Here is a 24174-nt window from a genome sequence, read left to right as displayed (position 1 = left end):
ATTAGTCAGCATTCAAAGACTTTATAATAGAAATGGGAGGCAAGAGGCCGACACACCATAGGAAAGGGCTCAGGCGAGCACCCATCCACAGGAGCCTCCAATAGAAGGTGTTTCCAACATTTTATTCTAGCAAACTACAAAAATCATGCAAGGAAATAAATAAATAAATAAATAAATAAATAGGAATGATTACATGAACAGCAAGCAGACTAGGAATATTTAAGATATTTTTAGATGATTATTCTCTGATATTCAAATAATCATGAGAAAGATTAAGGTATAAAAACATGTATCTAAAGAAACCTGAATTAGTAATGGTTTTCTCCTTTTAAAATCTTTAATAACATTTCAACTAAAATACTACTTACTACAAAGGGATGGAATATGTTTCCCATGGAGTTGAGTATCTACTCATCGACAAAGGAATGATTACTGTCACTCAATTTGTTTCTTTTGTTGGGGAGAACATTGGGAAGGATGGAGAAAAATCTTATTTTAAATACTGAAAACACATGTCTTTGTGTCCTATAATAGGACACTGTGTGAGCATTTGATGTGGCTAGTCTAATTTGTTCCTGTGAAACTGTACCGGTTGGTCTTACGGAAAGACAGAAGGCAGTAAGTAAATTCATATCTTCCATCAACACATTTGACCTCAGAGCAAACCCCACAACTGGCTACAGGCACCCACCATCCATCACTCGTCTTGAAACCGGATCTTTCAGGAAAAGACAGCTGCACTGGGCAAGGACTGCGGAGCTTTCTAAGATGCAGTGCACTTTTCTGAAGGCACTTATTTTGGTTTAGTGTTTTAATTAACTGCGTTTCTAAGCATTTCTTCCCCACACTGCAGTTCCACATCAACAGCTATCCTTGGGAATCTATTAATTCATTCTTGACTTTTAAAGGAGATGTTCCCCGTACATGCTAGGCAAAGTCATCTCTAGCTTTCCCTTTGAACACTTCCTGAGATAGCGGTGTACTGAGGCATGCTAATATGCCCAGACTGCGATGAACACACCGGGCAAGAAAGATTGTTCTAGGAACTGCCGTGATGACAAGAAATACACGGGAGAATGCAGAGGAGGAAGGAAGGATATACAGACACCTACATCCGACAGATCGGTATTTTAAATCAAGCAGCACAATTTAGAGGAAAGAGGCGATGATCCAGATAGGCATTTACCATAAAACACACACCTACTATGAAGCATGCTTATTTCATAGCTACTACGTTGAGGACTTAAAAAAAAAACTGAAAAATAAGACAATTCTTATTACATAGTTACCTGGAGGGCCCCACATGGATGGTTATTCTCTCCAGCTTAGAGATGGTGGAACTAAGACTCTGAAATGCTGCCTCCCTCCCCTGCAGAAAGTGCTAGTTCTAAGAACCTGAGGCTTTCCTTAGAGCCAAGCCATCACTATCATCTCTTCAATGGAAAAAAAGAAAAAAAAATGAGAGGGGAATGATATTCCATAGGAGTTTCTCATCCTTTGGTACCCAATGATTACAGCTGATTATTCTATACATTTTAAAATACAATTTCCACAAATCTCAAAACAGGGTCAAGAGACACTTTTAACAAATACAATCAATTCATCAACCTCAATTTAGTTAGCTACTGCTACATTAGCCCAAAGGATGGTTTGTTGTTGTTGTTGTTGCTGCTGCTGCTGTTATTATTGTATAAAGACAATTAAGATTTCATAAATTCAATTAATCTCAAGACGCTGACAGATTTATAAAAGCTATAGTCGGTAAACAGCAATGGGGAAGGCTGAGACGCTCCTGGCATTGTTAGCTGAAGGTCAAAGCTCCAAGAAAGTGAGGCAGTGTTTTCTGGTCAGTGAGCACAAGGCACCAAGACAAAGCCTAGACTCCGATGGTGCTCAGCTATGGGACTCGGCTCTTAATGCTGTGTTGTTAGTGCTGAAGCCCAGGCAAGGGCCAGCAGCATCCACACACAGCCATTTGTAGAGCAAAGCAGGGCTCTATCGCCACAGGTGGGAAGCGAAGCACACTGAAGTGGTTGGTCCATTACTGTCTGCCTGCCCCATGTCCATGACCTGCCCTGTGCAAACAGAACAAACTGCTTTTGCTTTCCAAATTGTCACCTTTTTTTTTTTTTGTCATTTTATTGCCTTTAACATACAGAAATTTGATTTAGGGAACAGAAGAAAAGCATGGTTAAAGAGCCATGGAAAGGCTTTCATTTAAAAGAATATTGATATAGACTGATTAAATACATCAGCATCAAATAGAAATGAATTAATATCGGCTACTGAATTATCATAAGAGAAAGGACACGGCAGACATCATCTTGGCCCAGTTTTTTCTCTTGAGTTGCTTTGAGAACTGTTGTAATATGAACGAATAGAATCTTAAGTTACTTTAAAGACAAGTCCAAGACTTAAAGATATTTTATTAATAAAATATTAACTGAGGGAAATTAAATCAGCCAGCTGCTGATTTCAAAAAGTATGGGTAATTTGTTAAATGGGAAACAAGGTAATTTCGTGGTGCATGCCTGGTAAGAACGCTGCCTCACTAGGCTCCGGTCTCATAGTTTTATCATGGCATTATGACTTAGGTTACATTAGGTCAGAAACACCACAGCATACGAACATTGCTCTTTGACCTTGCCAAGACTGAGAACACAAAGAAAATTCTCAACTTTTACACTGGATGCTATAATTTTATGAGATGAGCAATCAGTAAACGCAAGTCATGTATTCTTTTAGCTGTCCTTTCTGGGAACTTAACTGTGAAGAACTAAAATATACTTTACCATTTTATTAAAAAAAAAGAAGGAAAATTTGTACCGTTTCCGTGTTGACACAGAGTCAAGCCAAGTATGACGTTTCAGCAAGCATTACCAGCTCCTGATTAGAAGCAAATGGGATTATCCAGAGAGAAAATCCCAAAGAAATCGTCCTTTGGTAGAAATGTCACTGTGTTATAAAACCACAGACACTTAGGCAAATGACGCCTGCTTAAAGAAAGTCATCAGCAAATACTATCTAAGCAATCTCCTTCCACACTAGCAGACTGCTTCAGCTGAAGTAGCATTACACAGGGATCCTCAACCTCATCGTCTGCAGAGAATAACATCTCTCTTTGGTCTCTCTTTGCAAATCAGTGCTAATATCAAGCAGACGGTTTTAAAGCACTGATGTTGCTGGAGGCTGCAAATTACCTTTGTGCTACCACAGTTACACAGCTTTCCTTAGCGACTTTCTCCAGGAGACTGAACAGTACAAGGATTAACCACTGAAAAGTTAAATAAATCCATGAGGCAGCAAGAGATTCCCACTAAGCCTGGTTTAACACAATCTCACTCACTCACACTGACCTTCTCAGTTAAAAGTGACTGTCGTTTCAGAAAAACGCAGCACAGCAAACGTTCATGGGTCCTTTAGGAAACTGAGTATTACTATCTTTATATTTGATACCTAAATATCTGGATTGATAACTGCAAATCTGTTTTGGGGCCACCTTGTTGAGTATTGTACTTCAAAGGTAAAATTCTTTCCAAAAAATAAAAAAATAAAAACCCCCAAAACTTTTGGATACTAAGATCAAGGGCCACTTGTATGGGTGTTAAAGATAAAAGCCTTTAGTCCGTCTAATGCTCTCAAGTCAGAACTAGTCACACCTCTAAATTACCCACAACTACACACTACATTAAAGATGGATGCTTTAAAAAAGACCTTGAAGAATCCATCTTCCTTAGGGAGACATTTTTCATATAAGATGGTGTTAGTAATTCCTCAATTACCCATGGAATCCTTTCGAATACAGAATTGTTCAGTGAAATGATAGATCAACTAGGTCTAAAGGAATCCTATATATATATATATATATATATACATATATATATATATGTATATATATATATATATACACACACACACACACACACACAGCATGTTCCTCTACAAAGAGTCACCCATGTCGTTTGAAAAACTGAAAATCAACAAAAGATCGGTGTAAGTAGACCTGGCCTTACTGCCTAATGTCATCAGGATTGGCACAGCTGATCGATTTCAAATTTGCGAAACTGACACTAAAAAAAACATGTCTAACACATCCTTAGTCCAGGTCTCTCAAGTGCTGTCAGAAGTACACTCAGAGCTTCAGAATCTCCATCTACACAAACTTAGACAGCACGTACAAATCCAATCTCACCCCACCATCGAGCTGTGCCGGCATTTCCTGAAAAGTAACTCATTTTTTTTTCTCCTAACCCTGCATTATGCAAACCATATCCTTATCAGATCAATTAGGAAACGTTATTTTTGTTCTTCTTGTTCAGTTTTGCCATTCACTAAGAAATAGGCATCATAGAAGAATGTGCAGAAGTCATTTTTGTTTCAGACTCTATGAAAAAAAAGTCACCCTGGTGTCATACCACCATAGTGTCTTAGACTACCATCATAGAGTCAGAGAATAACTAAAATAAATTTTTAAAATATCAATTAGCATCCACAGCTAACAGCAGAGCATGGGTTGGTGTTTTCAAAAAGGAAAAAAAAAACTTATTGAAGTGCCTACTTGAATTTTTCTTAAATGTCTCTCTAGGAAGGGTTTGTGTAAGCCATAGCAGGGTGTCTCCAGCATATAAGAACAGTTATACAGGCCCCTAGTGGCTTCGCGAATAGCAGCAGTTGAAGGGAATCCAATTTTTAGTTTTAGACTTTGGGGTATTTTGGTTTTAAATGAGTGTCTATCTTAAAAAAGCATGCCAAGTCATGGCATACACTATTTTAAGCAGTTTTGCATCTATAATTACCTGCACACCCACATCCATATATATGTATATATGTGCATTTCATTACTTAAATTAATTGTCCAACTCCACGGGCCAAGAATTTTTGCCACATAACCGCCACAATAGAACCGTTGACACATCTGCTTCTTTGCACGTCATTGTAAAGTAGTATCTCACACAACTGCCTTAAGATACATCCGAGGGCCACCTTCCCTATTGGAATCCTATTTCTATTCTATCGCCATTACTAAGGGTTTTTATAATACGTGCTCATTATTTGAAACCACGTAGAGAAACCCAAATGACACTTTTCAGTTATAGAAATCTCAATGTGCTCTCTACAAAACAGCACCTACTTTAAAATATTTACAATTAATAACACCCTTTAATCCTCCATCCCCTTGTGTCTTTCCTTCACAAAAGAAAATGCCAGGCAGGCACATTTACAGCTTTTAGCAATTTTTAACTGGACACAATCTGACAGCTGAATTCATGAAACTGACCAGCTTGTCAATTTCACACTTTGAAAGTACAATAATAGCTGATAACATGAGGGTGAATTTAAAAAATCTGTCACAGAATTGCTAGTTCCATTGAAAAGGACAGTACAGTACATAATTATGGGAGGCAGGAGGTAGGGGAAATTTTATTGTCCATTTAGGAGATGAGTTTCAAGTATTTGGACACAGAAGAGAGAAAATGTGTTTCCTCTTTGCTATGATGTCTATTAGGGGCATATAGGAGAAGATGTGATCAAAGGAGTATAATACCTACTAAGCTTTCCCATCAATATCAACAGTGCTCGCACCTAAAGATTCATTTAAATCAGAATGTTTTGGGTTTGGGTATATCATCCTGAATTTATATTAAGTTGAGACCTTGGTGTGCTTGCACTCTGAAACAGAGAAATAGCCAAACCATCCAAAGTACCTCTGGGTGAAGGAAGTCTTCGTAGGTGTGCTCCAGACTGCCAAAAAGAATACACGAAAGTCTGCATTTGTAGCTAATTACAGCCTCAAATCTGTGAACTCCTCAGCAGTTACTAGTTACTAAAAGGCTCAAATGTATAAGCCACTGCCTCTCAGTTCACTAGCATTGCATATCGGACGGAGCAGGACGGAAGAGAAAAACGATAAACAATTTAAGAGCAAATACAGGGCCAGCGATCCCTCGGGAATCTTCCAGGGCATTTAAGGTGCAGATTGTAGATGAGGCTGGGGGATATCATCCAGTCTAAGAAACCCAGGCAACAGGAGATGCCAGGCAAGTAGACCACTGGGAAGCGAACTGGAAAGAATACAAGTGGATTGTAATAGTCCGGGTTTTGAAGAATGGCACTACTATTTGTTATTTAGAACGCACGATTAAAGAATACTAAGCTCATACTTAACTGTTTTAAAAAAAAAATATTTAGGCGGAGTAAAACCTAACTTCACTTGTTAAAGATTTAAAATAAAATCGTCGTCGCGGAGAAAGAAGCAAGGCAAGTTTTTGTTGTTGTTTTTAACATGTCTATGTAAAAGCTACAATCAACGTGTAGGAAAGCAAAGGCTCTTTCTTTTGGAATTGTTTCCTATTACTTCAACTCTTCATAATAAATTATGCGTTTCCTTCCCCACGGAACGAGTCTGTGTGAGTACACCAGATTCCCGCAGCACAACTCTAGCTCCGATCCGGCCACGGAAAGCGCTCCGAACAATCCCCCTCCCGCGGGCTGCCGCGGACCCTCGGGTGTCTCCGTATTTTTCCTTCTCCGGCACCAGTTCAGAGCAAAGAAGCCAAAATCGCCCTCCAGAATGGGCCGCTGCCTCCTGGAGCAGGTCGCCGACCCCTGGCTCCGAGCGCACGGCACTCCCGGGCTAGACGGGCTCGGGGCTCCGACACCGGGACACCGGGACTGCTTACCTGCTCACGTCGGCTCGGGGCAGCCGCCGCCCGCGCCGCCACCAGCACCGCGCTCCAGCCCTCCGAGGCCGCGCCGCCTCCGGGCGGCCGCTCAGTCCAGCAGCCGCCGCCGCCCAGCCCGCGCGGCAGCCGCAAGTGGCGAGTCCGCGGGAGTCCCGGCCCCGCAGCCGAGCGCCCCGCCTCCCTTCGCCAGCGCCGCGTCCTCGGTCCCGGCGCCAGCCGCTCGCCGCTGCTCCCGCTCCTCCCGCTGCTCCACGCTCCTCCCGCTCCTCCGCGCTGCTCCGCGCCCTCCTCCTCCTCCTGGCGCGCGCGGCTAGGGGGTCCGGCCGCGTCTCGCCTCCTCCCTCCGCCTCTCCTGTTTCCTTCTTCCTGCTGCCGCTGCTGCTTTTAAAGCAGATTCTTTGGCCACAAATAGCAACTCGGCTGCCCCCCCTCAGCGCCTCCCTCCGGTTCTTGTCTTCTTTCCCCCAAAAGTGAAGCGCGAGTGAGATAACCCGACACTGAGGCCCGCAGGGGTGAGGGGAGCAGGCGAGAGGGGGCCCGCCGCACTGGAGCGGGGTCCGGGCTGTACAGCTCGGGCCGGTGCAGGGTGACCGGTCCCACACCTTGAAGCTGGCGGGAACCTGGTGGCCACAGTTGCAGGCTAGGTGGCTTGGTAGAGAAATGAAATGAGGGAGCTCAGGAAAGTAATTTTCTAGGCTTCTCTCTTTGTTTCCTTGTCTGGGTGATTTCTAAAATCCTCATAACTGCTGGAGATCCCACGATCGCTGTGCCCAGCGCTTGGGGATTGTGTGTGCCTGTCGTGTGCGCCTGAGTGTGACTGGGTGCGTCCCGGGCGGAGAGAGCTGGCCCGCCGTGCCCGCTGGCTAACCCTCAATCTGGACCACCGACTCACTGGGAGGGCTTGCTCAGCGGGTTGAACAAGGAGAGACAGGCTGGAGAGCTGGGCAAAGGGGCGCGTGCACACACACACACACACACACACACACAGCGCGTGCGCGCACACACACACAAGCACGAGAGAGAGAGAGAGAGAGAGAGAGAGAGAGAGAGAGAGAGAGAGAGAGAGAGAGAGAGAGAGAGAGGAGAAGGGGAGGGGGCTGGGTGACGTCACCCCCCAGCATCCATCCACCCAGCCAGAAAAGACCCTCTCAGACTCTCAGATTGACTCAACTCATCCCAGTGCAGTCACACCCGGGCGCTTCCCGCTCTGTTTCCTGAAGCACAGGAGGAAGAAAGACTGGTCGCACCCTATTCAAAGCAGTTGAATAATACAAGGGGCATTCATTGATGAGACTCAGTTGTGTCTATCCCAGTTCACCTTGGCAGCCTCCTTTCCGGTCGTTTGTAGGATCCACTTTGGAGGCTGAAAGGAAGGCGAGGAAGTACTAAACCCAATCTTGGTGCGAGAACTTTTAGGGTGACTTCTGCTACTTGCTCTTATGTTAGCGAAGCACTGCTCTCCGGCTCTCCTGAAAGACAACATAAAACCTTTCCAGACAGGCACCAGTTGTTGGACGAGGGTGGCTGAGGTGCCTGGTACGGATTGCTAGGCAAAAGAGGCGTTTTAACCTTCTTCCCTACTCATACGATCTCCAGCATGTGGGGGAAGTCAGCAGCTGGAAGCCTCCATTGGCAACTGGCCCATCAAAATTCATTAAGAACACCAAGAGAAAGGTCAAGTGAAGTGAAGCCGGGGCCTTCAAGCCACCTCCACTGCTCCTTCTGTGTTCAGGCAAGCCAATGCAAACACTTATTCCTGCAGACTCCAAACAGTTTTGGAAGGAGCAAAGGTAAGCAGACCCTCTTAGAAGCAACCTAGTGGTCCAGTATCCAGCATCCTGACGACTATCTCTAGCTGCCTTAATATTTGCTTCAATCCTCTGCATGCCATGCTCTTGAAAATTACTGAGTGGATGATCGGTAGTCCTCTGTCCACTACATACTGCAAAAAGAAGGTATATCATTGGGAAGGGGTCTTGTGAGATGTAGTTTAGTTTCTCAACAAGTTTGGAGTAAAAAAGAATCCTTGCTTAACTCTTGCTTCTTTCCCCTCCTGTCTCTTCCTCTTTCTGGTGCCTTATAGTGAGCACCAGAAAGAAATACATTACTGTGCAAGCTCCAAGCCACATTTAACCAAAATGGTTTTGATGCAAGAAGCTGAAAGCTTGAGCAGATATAGTAAACCACTAGTCATTTTTATGCCCTAGAGTGAATCTGGAAATCTGAACTTTCTGATAAATCACTCCCATCCCACATATAAACTAGAGGTTGGCTTTGTCACCATAACATTTGCTGAGAAGAGCCCAACAGTGAACCCTTACTGCTCTCAGAGCACACAGTTTAGGAAGTTTTCTCTCCCCACACTAGTAGCAGGTAAAACTAGCTAGAGAATTCAGTGCTGTCTGTTGCTGTGGGTAGGAATAAATGACAAGCCCAACTTCTTCAATATCAGAAAGTTCTACATGTTCAAGTCCCTATTATAACGAAGCATCTTTTTTTAAAAAAGGAAAAAGAGATCTAGTGGCATCTAGTCCCAGCTGTTATTGTACCAAAGAAACTTAGAAAAAAAATCAGCTGAAGGCAAGGTAAAATAAGCAGAGAAAGCCAACATCTCCACACATCCAAGTGGAAGTGAGACTCCAGCCAAGCACACACACACACACACACACACACACACACACATACACATGCGCGCGCACGTCACCACAGTGGTAGCGAATGCACACAGCAGCAGATGCCGCAGCACCTTCTGGAGTGGCTGGACTGCTTTGCCTTCTGGGTCTTTTAACTAAACAACAGTAGAGGTGGGCAGGTTTCTGGCTCATCCCATTTCATTGTTATGGGGTGGAGGGGGACTTTGTCTCTGAGGCTATATGGTGACACAAGGTGTCTAAGGCAGAGGTAGAATACAAACCCAGATGCCAATGCCCCTTTCCCTGATCCTAAAATATTCACAATCACCTTTAAGTTCTGGGTCAATTAAACTGTTTTTCCAAATCATCGATGAACGGCAAATACAGACTGTTTCTGAAGTGATAGCTGTTTCCGCAAAAGAAAACAAAGCCGTAGAGCTGGGCCTGTCTTCTCCCCTCCAGCTCTGAAACCCTGTGAAGAACAGGGCAGTGGAACTTTGCTGGATGTACACCCCTGGAGTGCACAATTCAGCTAGGGTGACTGTGAGTATGTTTTGGACTCCATCCAAAGGAGGTTGTTACTAGAAGCGTTGGTGAGATTTTATTTTCATTTATCAGGAAGCATACCAAAAGAAATTTAAAAACAATCACAGTGGTAGTAGCCAATCGTTACCTTGTATTATGTAATAAGCATGTTATCATATCACATTGTTTCGCTTGGGTGGGTGGGCTGTTGTAGAAAAAAGGTCTCCTGTAGCCAACACTGACCTTGAACCCTTGATCCTCCTGCCTCCTCTTCCCTGGTGCTGATTACAGAACTATGGCTCTACCACAGCCAGCTCCCACTGGTTTTCAAAAGAAGCATGATGACCTTTTGAGAGGTTCGTGAATACAGTGGTTACAAATAGGTTTCCTTCCCCTCGTTGGAAGAAAAGCAGGAAAGGATTATTTTGATCATTTGGCTAGTTATTAAAAGAGAAGTCTGTAAGCCACCCTCTCAAACTGTAACCTTTGCCTTTCTGGCTGAATATTATTAGTTTCAGAATTTAAGTGGAGAAACGGAATCAAATAAGATACAGAATGTAACCACTCTGAGAGCTTGCCAGTAGCCAAACTAGAAATTTTCACCTATACCTTTTCAAGCCCAAACTGCTTTTATTTCTGTAATGATGAAAAATTATAAGCTAAAAGATGCAATAAATTTTTGTTAATCACATTTTCCTTGAAAGGACTGGAGAGATTTTTATGAAATCTAGCTAGAACAGAGAGCATAGATCCAAATGACACGTGCATAGTTTCATAAGCACCGAAGCTAATATCAGACCATTCCTACAGGTGCTACGTTGTGTCTAACATTTTTTATTAACTTGTTGCTAAGAGCAGAAATGAAATAATAATGAATGGTTTTAATCCTCAAACGTTCGCCGTTACAAGTTCCAATGCTAGAGAGAAACTCCTAGATTGAATTCATGCAGCGACGCTCAGCTTCATGTGCTCCCCTAACACAGAGATAGCATGAAGAAAGACTAGAAAAAATGTGAGAGCTTAAACTAACACTATTTGGCTTAACTTGGCAACGGAAGATACGTTCCTATACCTGTGGTTATAATTCTACCTACGCTGCAAAGAAGAATGGAAGATAATAACTCATCTGAAGAGTTCTGTAGATTCTCCCTACAGTGTTACATAGTTATGTGGCATGTTCCAGTTCCTCTGGTCTGGAAGTTCAAAGCCAGTACCAAAATTTGCTGCGGCAGATTGTGGCCTTTCTGATCTCCATAGAAGGGTTTCCAGTACCCAGGAGGTGGTAAGGGGTTTTGAGCAGTGCTATGTAAACACCAACATCTTTCTGTATATGAAATAAATGCACTTTTTTTCACACAGGGCAACATTTAAAAAAAAATTCCTATCATTCTAAAAATAAAAAAGTCAGGTCTCTCCTTTGATTGGCTCAGTCCAGTTGCCACATTTCCCCCTCACCTGTACCCTAGAGAGGACATTATGCTTGAATGCTAGTTTCCATTGGCCCTGCTCCTGAAGATTACAGCATGCAACTCTGACAAATGGATATTCCCATTAAATTCTTTAGGAGAGTGGGGCATTCCATTAACCACTGGCGCTATCCCAACCCAAGTGAAACACTGGGTCATTTTCTTCCTGTGAGCAAAAAGTGAAGGGGGAAACAAAGGATATACTCTAATGACTTCCCTATTTTTTGTTGCATGCATTATGATAGTCGTATATTACAATTATTTATAATTATCATATGACAAACTGTCAGATAAAATTTAGCAGGTGATTTGTCAAGAAACTCCATTAATGTATTTACCAAGCACTGGTTTTCAGTATTTCTTAACAGGAAAATTGTGGCCAATTTTGTTTTTACGAGTATGCAGTTTAAATATTCAGAGGCCTCCTGTCTTTAAATAACAGAAACTACTTATTAAAATACCACTATTGGTGGGTCGTAGAGGTACACTGCTCTTGTGCCAGAACGCAGGAGGCAAGGGTAGGTGGACCTCTATGAGTAGAAGACCAGCCTGGTCTTCATCATGAGCTCCCATCCAGCAAGAGAGACAGGCACTACACATTTTCATCACTTCAGGTTTCAAATGCTGAAGTTTTCTTTGAAAAGAACAACTGTCTAGTGTTCTTTTTGTTTTAATTGCTTATAGTTTATAATTTTAATACATCTTTTAGGTTCTAAAAGTTTTCATTTAAAATGTATGAATGAGTGCACACGTTCATGCAGACAGCTGTGTATGTATAAACCTATGTCACAGCGTGCACATGGAGGTTAAAGGACAGCTGTTGTCTTTCCTGCCACAGCGTGCGTGGGTCGTGGGGATGGAACTCAGGTCATTGTCCTTGGGGCAAGTATCTTTACCCACCAAGCTGTCTCACCAGCCCCATTTTTAATATGTTGAAATACATTTGCTTAGTGTATTCGGGGAGAGGGACACATGTGTACCAAGGCACACGTGACATGAAAGGAAAACTTGATTGCAGAAATTGATCTTTCCCTTCAGGTGTATGGGTTTGGGGCTCAGATTCAGTTAGTCAATCTTGGCAGTAAGTGCAAATCTATCTTCTGGACCCAACTTTTAATGGATGGAAGAATGAGAAGAGGGTGAGAGCAGGTATTTACATTCTGCTTAGTGTCTCTATCTTACCATAATGCAAAGGGAAGGAATATTTTAAAGTACAAGCAAAGATTAAGAAGTCAGTGAAAAGCTAGTAATTAATCACTGAATAGAGGACATTCTACAGAAAGCCAAAACTGATGAAGCGGGTTTTCTTTCACTGAATGGCACAAGAACGGGGCACACAATGAAAGCGAATCCCAGACACTTCTGGGAGAAGAATCTTGGGAAGAATGGAAGTTTTGGTTCCAGTATTTGACAAATGTCAAAGTCATAGCATATAGCCTGGAAATGAAATTAAACTGTGTAGCACAATTTTATTATTGTCCCCCATGTCCAGCCAGAGTTAAGATGATGATAGGAAAGTACAGCAGTGCTTGCCTAAAGTTTCATTTGCACAAGCCTGACTCTTATCTTTAAGCCCATGACATGCAGCAGACTGTTAATGACTGGCAATCAGCGACTCGGAGGGAGCTGAATCTCCTTAATGAAAGAATGTGCTTCACGATTCAACAGAAAAAAAAAAAAAGGTAAAACCAAAAGCCCAGCTGTCTCTCAAAGTAAGTAAGAGCAAGTAAGAAACCCAACAACCAAGGTCACCAATAAAAGGCAGGTTTCATATTTTAGGAAGAAAGGACTAACAAATTATTTTTAAAGGTTCTTTCTCCCCAGGTTTCAGAAACGACTTTCAGACGCTCAGAAGCAAAATAGCAGAAGCTGATCTCCATGCCACGAGAAGTGTGTCTTTATGAAATTAGAGTCTTACAAATAACCAGAGACAAACAGATCCCCATATCCTGGGACAAGGGTCACGGTTACCAAATCCTACTGGTTCCCATAAAGATAAAAGCAGTTAATAGTGTCAAGGCTACTATTTTTCAACTCTCTCATTCTTTATTACTTTTTTTCCTCTCTCTGTTTGTTTTTCACTTCTGTTATAAGTCTTAATTTCGTACAAGCTCACAATTAGTCACATGGTTTCTCAGCTGTTTGAGGAATTTCATGTCTGATGAGAAGCAAACCTCCTACCTATCACAGTGTTCCAAGCATTATAGGGTTTCATAAATATTTGAGAGAGAAGAGGGAGGATGAAGATAGGAAATGAGGAAATGAGAATAATTGAATGTCAGTAGTCCATTTTGGGTGAAATATCACTTTCTTTATAAAGTTTCCCACACCCGTTAAGTAGAACAAAATCACCCTGTCTTTGGGCTCTCGTGTTTCCTTTTTCCTTTTCTTCCTAATATGCATCCTTTGTGTTGTATCTGTGAGCATCCTAGCAGACCCTGGGCTTCTTCACATCCTTCATGTCACTATCAACACCTTGACTATAAGCACATTTCAAACATTTCATATCTGTTGCATGAATCAGTGTGATGGCCTGTGCTCAAAGCCCACTGTGACTGGTGGGGGCCATTTCATCACCCCCCTCCCTCAGCCTGCACTGAAGGGCGACATTACCTAGTTGGGTCCTTTAGGTTTCACCAGTCATAGCACGCACAGAACTGTCATAAGAAATAATAGAATCTGAGCAGAACTGGATAGATTCATAGTTCCACAGAATTCTTGATGAGAGTAATTTTAGTTTCATATTTTCTTCTAAGATGTCAGAATTATTTATCAGTTCAAGAGGGAAAATCTTCTATAACTCCAACTGGTTACTGGCCTTTTTATTTTTAACTAAGTACACTCTATTAGATAGAAATAGTTCTTGATACCTCATATTTGTAAATATTGCTTCCTATCTGACCATATATTATCATACCATCTTTTCTTAAAAACTCATTAGCCATACTACCACTATCAATAATACTAAGCAGGTCTAGAAGAGAATCTAAAAGTAAACAGCACTCTTAGTTGTCTAGTTGTTCATTTCCTTAAGTTATATTTTATCTCTTTGTTTCTCACTGCCCAAAGCCCATCTTTATAATACAAATGTCTTTACTCTTTTATGGGTTGATATATATATTTTTTCTTTCTTTCAATCCTTTTTGTCTGTTTTTTGTTTATTTGTTTTTTGCATATTCTTCTGTCCCGAATCTTTTCCTGATTGGGATTCTGTCCATTCTCCATTATGCTGTCCTATTAAATCAGGTAAAACATGGGTTCAAGCTTGTACACACTACTCAGGACTCACAAGTGTTTAGAGCCACCAAGGATTCACAAATGTAATGGCACTGGAGCTCCTTTTTCTGTTCTAAATTTCAACCCCTTACTAACAATGTCTTAGTCTTTGATTCTGCATGAATAAAACTGCATTTTATACTGAAACCAAGTGGAGAGCTCTCCAACAATCACCTGCATAGTAAATACATAACCATCCCCAAAGGAGACTTATACATTGTTTGATTTTTTTTTTCTTATTCTGTTGCCCAAATATAGACAGTACTTCCCTTAAGATGTTTAAAAATGTCTCCCAGGGCTAATAAATTTGCTACAGAAACTGGTTAAAAGACTACAGTAAACGCCCTCTTCCCAGGATACTTTCCATGGATAGATTTGTTCACAACCATCTATTGACGATCATAGCAAAGTGCAATAAACACAAACGTGACCTGGATAGAGTCAGTGGGAGTTTATGCCAATTGAACCCTAATCATCTCTTGCAGGAACACTTCCTTAATCCCACCTTGAATGTTCTCATGCCAGGAGCCTGGGCCTGGGAAGAGAACAAAGGAATGCAAGGAATCTGAGCTAATGCTAATGTGAAGAACAGTAGACAACCTAAAGAGTTTCTTTAAGTCTGCTCAGTGCTGGGAAGGGAACTCGAGGACCTCATGCATGGTAAGCAAGCAGTTAGTGAGCTGCACATTTCCAGGCATCCCAGCTTGTCATTCTGAATTCATCTTGGAGAAGAACCGGCATGGAAATCCTAACAGTCTCTGGCCTGGAAAAGTACAGAAGCTCACCAAGGGAGGCAGACGTACTTCTGCCACAGAAAGACTTGAGATGATACTCAGAGGCGGGTCTCCTGCTAAGTTCCAGTCACAGAAAAATACTCCCCCAAAGAGGTGGAAATAAGACGGGACAAGAACACTGGAATTATTTCTCATTTTTATCTCAGTGCTTATTCCCTGCCCTCAATAGAAACTCCCGTGGTGCTCCAGTCTAAGACTATGGACTTCCCAGATGTTGAACTTTGCCAGTTCTAAACTGAAGAAAGAGGAAGAATTAGAGCAAGCTGTGAAAGTTGTGCTAGCTTATGTGTGATGAATTATTACCTGAATATTCACATCACACATGCCTTTCATTAGTTCTCTTTATACCTTTTTCTCCTTTTCCACTCTCCGTGCATGTTCCACAGGTCAACTCCTCTGCTCATGTGTGTTATCGGGCTGCAAGACTAAATTGTGGAGTGCAAAAACTGGATGTGTGATCCTCGTACAGAGGCAGAATGGACCTGTGTTCAGTCAAGTTTTCCTGGATTCTAGCAATTGCCTGAAAAATAATACTGAAAAACTTGAGCCAGGTGTGATGGCATACACCTTTAAGCCAATCATGTGGAATCAGAGATGGGGTGATCCCTGTGAGTTTTAGGCCAGCCTGGTTAACATAGGAAGTTCCAATCCAGCCAGGGAACTCTAGTGAGACATCATAGCTCAAACACTTCATATCTTTTTCAGTTTAATATGTTATGTGATCTTGTCTTCAGGGAACACAACTATGCATATCATACCAGAAATCCAAATGTTTGTGTTGCTAAATGCTAACATGGTTATTACCTTGCTATATATATTTGAATCTCTATGAACTTTAATGTATGCCTGCTATCCCTTCTAACACCTGAATTGCTTCTCTGAGACCAGGACTCTAGTATCTGTGTTTTAAAAGCTATTCAAGTGATCCAAATGATCAGCTAAGGTGACATAAATTTGTTTTGCTAACTCTAGGTAACATGATTCAGAAACTTTAGACCAGATAATCTCTGATTTCTCTTTCCAGCTCTTGGGTTCTTTGTGAAAGACTTCTTATCTCATAAGTAAAAAGAAATGACTCCTTTCCCGAATTCCATTTTTAAGTGGCAGCCCAAGCTTCACACTCTCCTGTGGTGTTCCCAGCATTTGTTATTACTTACTTTTCTGGAGGGTCCATTCACCTCACTGCTCATTCATCAGCCCTCCTTTGTGTGCAAAGTATGGGAACTATGCATAGCAAATCATGCTATGATGTGTGTGTGAACAAGGCACGGGTGACAAAGACCTTTTATCCAAATATAATACAAACACTCCGTAACGACTTATTCTCTGAAGTTTCATTAAAGAAAAATGTCGTTTGCTTTCGCAGCAGCCAAACTTCCATCCCACCCAAACAAGTATGTGACTGAAATAAGAAAGGGGGCGTGAATTACAGGAAGCACTGAAACTTCATGCTCAGGAGCATATTGGAGCTACCTTGGGTACCTGCATATTATCTTCAGAGTTAAATCAGGAACAAAAATAACTGCTACTTCTGAGACAGCAAGAGGTTGCTCCCAATTTTTGCCTTAAGGAATTCATATTCTTGAGAAAGAAATATTCCTGGTAAACTCTAATAATAGAAACTGTCAATACATATTGGATAGACACCTCTCTCCAAGAGGTCCCAACAAATATGTGGACCTGATCTACCCCTTATTGGCCCACAGTGAACACGTGTGACATTTTCTATCCCATACAGGAAGTTGAGAGAACAATTTCTTTCATTGTTCCTTATAATTTTCTGAAATGCACATTTTAGAGAGAACCCAGGCTATTAATTGTTTCAGACTCCAAAACTTGGGCTAGTTCCTGGGAGTCAATATTTCGGGCAAGCTTTTCAGGTAGTTGTGAAAACAGAATTCAGATTCATTGATTTTCTTAATTTTTCCTAGGATGCTATCCCAGTACAACTGAACATATTCTAGCATTCCATATAAAGCTAACAGCCTTTTACCAATCACATATTTCCCTTTCTTTTTTCTACTTTAAGGATAGAAGGGGACCAAGCACAGGTTTTGTCTATGTCTACAAGCTTTTGACTTCTGCCTTGCTCAGCAGGCTTATTCTCACAGCCGCTACTTGGTTAGAAATGTCCATCTCAAAAAAAAAAAAAAAAAAAGAAATGTCCATCTCCTAGCAAGGTTGTGGGGACTTGGATCTTACCCACCTCTCTCCCGGCTATAACTAACATCCTAACAGCCCATAGAGACCACAGGGTCCTTCTGCAGGCAGCTGTAATTACATGAAATTTACTGGACCCCGGCCACTTGCCAGAACATTTCCATTCTAGCTGCTTCACAAGCGGAGAATCGGCCATGAACTCCGTGGTGCTGTGTGCCTTTTCCCAGCAGCTAAAAAAGAAAGTGAAGAGGTACTTTTAGCTCGCTCCCCCTCCACATTTATTTGACCAGCACAATAGTTGCATTGGAAATCCAGCCTCATATATGGTGCGAAACAATAAACAAACGCCATCAAAACGCTAGACTGAAACCACATTTTCGAGGGCAGAGACAATGTTCTTTCTGCCCTCTAATGACTGCTGCTCCACACAAAGCCTGGGGAGGAGAGGGTCTTGATTTTGTATCGGGAACAAAACGGGACTGCTCAGAATTGAAGCTGCAGGAGGAAAAACAAACCTCCACGAACGAAAGGAAAAGAAAATGAGTATCAACTACCCAGCCCTCCCTGATTCTCAAACTTTCCAAATTCTTTTGGTTCACCGACAAGCCTTAGGAAGTATGTGGTGGGAAATAACTCCCCATGTCCTCTGGGCGCAGTTTCTGGGAATCCATCCGTCACCAGAAGAGAGGTTGCAGAGAGCCCAGCATTCTTCCTTGTGGGCAATAGGAAGGGTTATGACATAGACGCAAACACACACACCCTTGGGAATTCGATACCCCATGATGGACCACCTTTTTCACTTGAAGGGAAAGGGACTATTCTGTCGCCTGACATTGGTGACCACACTGACTGCCTCAGAACTTAACCTCTAGTCCCTATAGTGCCTCTAGGTGAAAAGGGTATTGGGAAAATGACACAAGGCACTTTGCCATCTCTTTGAACAGCCAAAAGGGGGAAAGGCCTTTATGCCTTTTTACTCCCTGCCTGCTAAGCAGATAAGCTAGTGATTATGTGATCCTGCTTGAGACCACCAGATACCCCACCTTTCCCTCTGTTGCGTCTTATGCCCTTTAAACTGTCAAATCGGTCCACATGGTTTTAGGTTCATAATTAAAGTGTTGGCAATGCTCGCTTCATGGCTTTCAATTTCATTTGTACAAATGGTCCCATCACTCTTTTTAAAAGCCCCGGGCACATGTTCAAAACAGACAACCCAAACAAATAAAATGAATAACCAAGCCAAAGCCGCCAGTCCTGGGTACATCCTTACTACTATGTAAGTCCCCCAAAGCACACAGAGAAAGAACTTTCTCAGAGCTGCAAAATGCAAGTTTTTACGTTAACACAGTATCACTAAAGAAAGATGGGGCTCATACAATGACACAGAATCAGCAATTTAGCATTCAATGAGGTGAATTTCACCTTGAATGAGTCCTCAGAAAAGGAATATTTAGGAAGATGCAGAGTTCCTATGGGGAATCTTAGGTTAGAGCTTGAGTTTGACAGAATTTATTACTTCCAAGTGCTAAGAAAGAGTTTATATTTAGAACTGAGTTCTTGATCTTATCCAGTGATTGACTTTCGTGGCCTTTGGTAGCAGAATTCCTGTCTGTCATTTACCCCTGATGCTGACACGGTCATAGCAGTGGGAGCTGCTATATAAAAATGTGGTAAAGATGAAAACTTTACCAAGGTAAATGGCTCCAACATGTGGAGAAAAGAAAACTTATAGCCGGGCGGTGGTGGCGCACGCCTTTAATCCCAGCACTCGGGAGGCAGAGGCAGGCGGATCTCTGTGAGTTCGAGACCAGCCTGGTCTACAAGAGCTAGTTCCAGGACAGGCTCCAAAACCACAGAGAAACCCTGTCTCGAAAATCAAAAAAAAAAAAAAAAAAAAAAAAAAAAAAAAAAAGAAAACTTATAGCAAATTACTTGGTATAGCAAGAAATAATAATAATAATAATAATCACAGAATTCAAACTGTGGTGTGTGAGATTTCACCAATACAGAACAGGAAGAACTGGCCAGACCCACTTTTCAAAGCAGTTATGAAATAAGGCATTGGCCACCACCAGCCTACAGTGCAAACCAGCACCTTTATCTGGAGGCTCTGCTTGGGAGAAACTGTCTTCTGCAAGAAGGCAGCCTGTTCAAAACAGCAACAATGCAATTTCTCACCATTGAGGGTCCAAAGCTCTCACTTCTTCCACGTCTTTGACAGAAACAAACTGATCAAAATTCAGCTCTTACCTACAACACAAAGTGCAGTTATAAACTAGAGTGATAACACCTGTGCTCTATCTCATCCTTATCAGAGCCATTTTCTCTTCTGCATCATCTCGTAAGGATGGAAAGGGAGAGAAACTGGTGATGGGACTGGGATCTGGGAGAAGGAGCCTAGAGACTGAGCAGAGAAAGAAACAAGTCTGTGTCTCCTGCACAGAAATAACTGTGTGATCATATCTCACCTCTAGCAAAAAGGCTCCAAGTCCAGGAAAACAAAGACTTCTTTACCCAGTGCTTTTAGTTACATGACTGAGTTATCTTGCTAACAATGTGTTGTTATTACAACCTTTGTAAGGTTGGGGACACATATTTGTATTAAAATCACAGTGAAGAAAATTGTTTATTTATACAAGCTAGGTTTTTATCCATAATTGAGCTTCTCTCTGTGTTCTTGATGAATAAAGAAATTTTGAGCCTGGTATCTTGACAAAGCAACCATAGAAATTGGATAAAATGGCACACTATCCAGGATGTGACCTACATTTATGAAAATCTGGTCAATAAAAAGTTCTCTTCTGTTGTCACTTTAAAAGTCTGTATTTTTTTAAATCTTAAACTTTAATGAAACCCATCCAGGGACAGTCCACATTTTTCAGAAAGAACAAATTTTTCAGTACAGGAGACAGCATTTGCCAGTACAACAAGAAACCAGCCAAGTTACTGTGGAGGAACTAAGCAAGTACATCTCAATACGGGCCCAAACAATCCCTGGCAACCAATTAGAAAAACAAGTCGTCGTAGCATTAAGGAAGCTCTCAGCTATGAATGATGTCGGTGGAAAACAGAGTTACTCATCAGTTGAAATGTTTGCTTGAAGTGAGAATTATTTTATGGAAAGCACATGAGTCTTGGCATACTTGCAGTCTGTTCAGATTGGTCACTGTGTACATTACTATAGCAATATGCCCCAAGATGTCAAATCTGTCTGCTTAATGAAGCAGGTGGTGAGGATCTTCAGTGAGCTGTGAGCTCCTGAAGGTCATGGACTCTGTGGTATTCATCTTCTATCTCACACAATATCAGCTTGATGAACAGCCAATAAATTTCAGATGTGAATACAGATTGCCACACAGCCTGACCCTGTGACATAAAATATCACCCCATCGCCACTGACTATTGCCCTGCCTAATTTCTCTTCTGATTGATAATTGCCAACTGTCATGTTTACATGATTCTTTTTATTATTAATCTAATTCTCTTCTCCTTCACAAAAGTCTGCTCTCCCCAAGGTCGGGGATTGAAAAGGTTTGATTTTCTTTAGAGCTCCACTTCCTAGGGTGGCGCTTAGCACTTCTAAAGTCAATCACAAATATGCGTTGACCTTTGAATGAGGCAATGATTAATGAGGAAATGGCTCACTCTGTCTCTTCTTTATCTCATTGATTCTACTTTAATGAATGAAGCCTAAGAATTATAGTCTGAGCCTCAGTCAATTGTAACAAGAGGAGGGCTTCCTAATAATGTAGGTGGTGGATGCTAAAGAATGGAAAGATTGGAAGGCTGGTCCTACTGGTATCAGATGCATGCATCTATAATCCTGTAGAGAAATAAGAGCGATAAGAAAAGAGAGGGAGGTCATGAGCTAGGGGTTTAGACGTTTCTGGGACTGGGACCACCCAATGCGAACAGAGGAACACATTGCACATCCCTGTCCACATTTGGCACCATCACTTCTCCTTAGAAAGTTTGCTTCTTAAAAAATAACATGGAGGTTTTTGTCTACTGTGGGGCATCTACAAGCACTTGCAGAATCTGAGGACTCAGCTACATGCAATCTAGACTTTGAGGATTCATGTCAAATTTTAGTAAATAATTGTAACAATTTTTTCTTCTTGGGCGTTTCTGCACTAGTCTTGCCTTTGAAGTTTCCATTTACCACACTCATTTAAAGGACCTTTCTGAGAAAGCCAGTGACTCCTGCTTCAATGACTTTCTGATGATTTGTCTGGTGGTCCAGACAACAGAAAACTTTGATCTGTAGTTTATTTTCAAACCTGGATAGACAGACATTCTTTGTTCCTTGTAGATATTCAAAGGTGTGGCAACAATTGGAGAGACTTATTTTGGCAGTTTCCCACCTTGGGTAAAGAACCGAGCATAAATAGGAAATTGGCCTGCTTGTATAATCTGTCTGGGAAATATTCGTCTATGATTTCTATTGTCATCCCTTCTCCTGACTTACACCTGCCAGAAATGTCAGTTCCCCTTAGTGTCTCTGAGCACAATACTTGCTTACTTTGTTCTCTTAATAACTCTTATCTCGCCACTAATTTACCATGCTGGATATTGCTTTGTGGTTCAAAGAAAACAATCCCTAGCTCTGTCAAACCTTGCATGTTATGGCGTGAACTGTTAAGACCTCCAGAATCCTTCTTTCTCTATTGAGAAACAGAGATAATGGTATTTACTTTGCCAGGTTATGGAGTAGGCTACCTAGAATTGTGCAATTGAAACTGGCAGGTAGAGCCTGGCTTCTAGGAACTGTTTGCTGTATATCGAGGAGATACAATCTAGACTTTTGCTCTACAATGGGGATTCTTGATGTGGGATTCCCCTCTGTATGCTGTGAATCTATTTTATTGCCACTTGTTAATAAGGAAACTGCTTTGGGCCTATGGCAGTGCAGAACAGAGAAGCCTCCATGTACAGATTCTAATGAAACTTACAAAACATTAAAATGAACATTGTTCTAGCGGATGAGAGGATTGCCCGAGATGGGGCAATAGGACACAGTGGAGGGAACACAGGCTGTTTAGGATGCTGCTGTTGGGAAGATGAAGATGTGCCATCATCCACAGTGATGCAGGAAATGAAGGGAAAAGCGAAGAAGTCAACTTTTCTTTGAAGAAGAACTGAAAATAATCTTTTAAGGTTTCAGGAAGGATTACGAAAAAAAAAAGGCCAATCAATCACTTATATATTGAAGTTAATTATAAAGTTCTTTGGTTTTGCTTTAAAAAGTTGATTGCATTAAATAACATAGTTGCTTCTTTGTCTTTCCAGTACTGAGAAGAAAGTTCTCCGGGAAGTTCCAGATTAATCAGAATTAACATAACTCAAAACTAGCAAAGTGACTACAGAAAGATTTTGTTCACTTCCTAGTTTATTCCATCCCTGTGATCTCCCAGAGTTCATGACCACCAGCTATCGTGTTTCAGACCTAAAATAATTATCTCCTTGTGTACTCACACATGTATGTAGATGGACAGAGAGGTGACAGCTGTGGAATACCAGACTTAGCTTCAGGGATGCTCACATGGACTCTGCTTAGCCCACATATGACCTCATTTTCTGAGAAAATGCTCAGCATCTACAAGACATTTCATCACTTCAGAGGGATTAGGGACAACAGTATCGTCATAGAGTGGTTAGAAGCTTGGTTCTGCCATCTAGCTGATCAGTTTAGAGCACGATCCCCCAAACCCACTGAGCAGCACTCTCTGTAAAATAGCACAAACAGGCCTACTTCCTACAGTGGTTACAAAGGGATGGAAAAATAACGCTCCTTCACCAAGATACTTTTATGATGCTCAGCCGAAGATTAGCAAATACTCAAGTACACTACCTGGATTTTCTATGAGGTGTTATGATTGTTAGCGTTTTCACCGGACACAGCCTAGAATCAGCTGGGAAGAGAGTGTTAAGTGATTGTCTATATAAGTTGGCTCATGGGTGGGCCTGTGGGTGATTGTCTTAATTAACTTAATTACTATGGGAAGACCCATCCCACTAGAGCAACCCCATCCCTAGGCGACGGGTCCTAAGCTGGATAAGTAAAAAATTCAGTCTGAGCACTAGCAAGCCTCCATTTCTCTCTGTTTTTGACTGGGAATGCAAAGTGGCCGACTAGCTGTCTCAAGTTCTTGCCTCGACTTCCCTGCAGCAGTGGACGCAGCCAGGAGTTAGGAGCTAAAATAAACCTTTTCACCCCTAAGCTCATTTTTGCCAGAATAATTTATCACAACAACAGAAATGAAAATAGGACGGGATGTAAGTGTCCTCTTCCTCAAGTGACATGTTTGTTAGGTTTTCTTCTTAATTGGATTTCACAAAGTCTAACTAGCACATTACTTATTTTTGCCACATCATTGAGTGATCTTGTTTTTAAGAGAATAGAATTCAGAATTTACCTATTATATGTGTCTTCCACTACAACATGGTATGTGTGTGTGTATGTGTGTGTACACATATGTATGTAGATGTGTGTGTTGCTTTAAAAAACTTGCAAGATATTATGAGTCTTCATAAGAGTGAATTCATGCATGATGGTACATTTCTACTATATCAGTACTCAAGAGGCTGAAGCAGGAGAATCCAGAATGTGAGTACATCTGGTCTATATAAGGAGCTG

At 41.7% G+C, this 24174-nt stretch overlaps 1 protein-coding gene across 32 annotated transcripts in view; it reads right to left on the bottom strand.

Moving 5' to 3' along the window:
- The window catches only part of Ptprd (protein tyrosine phosphatase receptor type D), a 2217081-nt gene that overhangs the window by 467331 nt on the left and 1725576 nt on the right, over positions 1 to 24174 (bottom strand). Inside the window, exon 1 of one of the 32 annotated variants that reach the window (XM_057783906.1) lies at positions 6681 to 7035. The exons of the other annotated variants lie outside the window; for them this stretch is intronic. The gene's annotated coding sequence lies outside the window, so the exon portion shown is untranslated. Of the gene's footprint in view, positions 1 to 6680; positions 7036 to 24174 lie in introns of those variants that run through there. 32 annotated transcript variants of the gene reach the window in all.

Source organism: Chionomys nivalis, chromosome 11 (assembly GCF_950005125.1).
Source record: "Chionomys nivalis chromosome 11, mChiNiv1.1, whole genome shotgun sequence".
Classification (NCBI taxonomy): Eukaryota; Metazoa; Chordata; class Mammalia; order Rodentia; family Cricetidae; genus Chionomys; species Chionomys nivalis.
The sequence above is the reverse complement of the archived record's forward strand: the minus strand, read 5'-3'. Positions and strand labels throughout refer to the sequence as shown.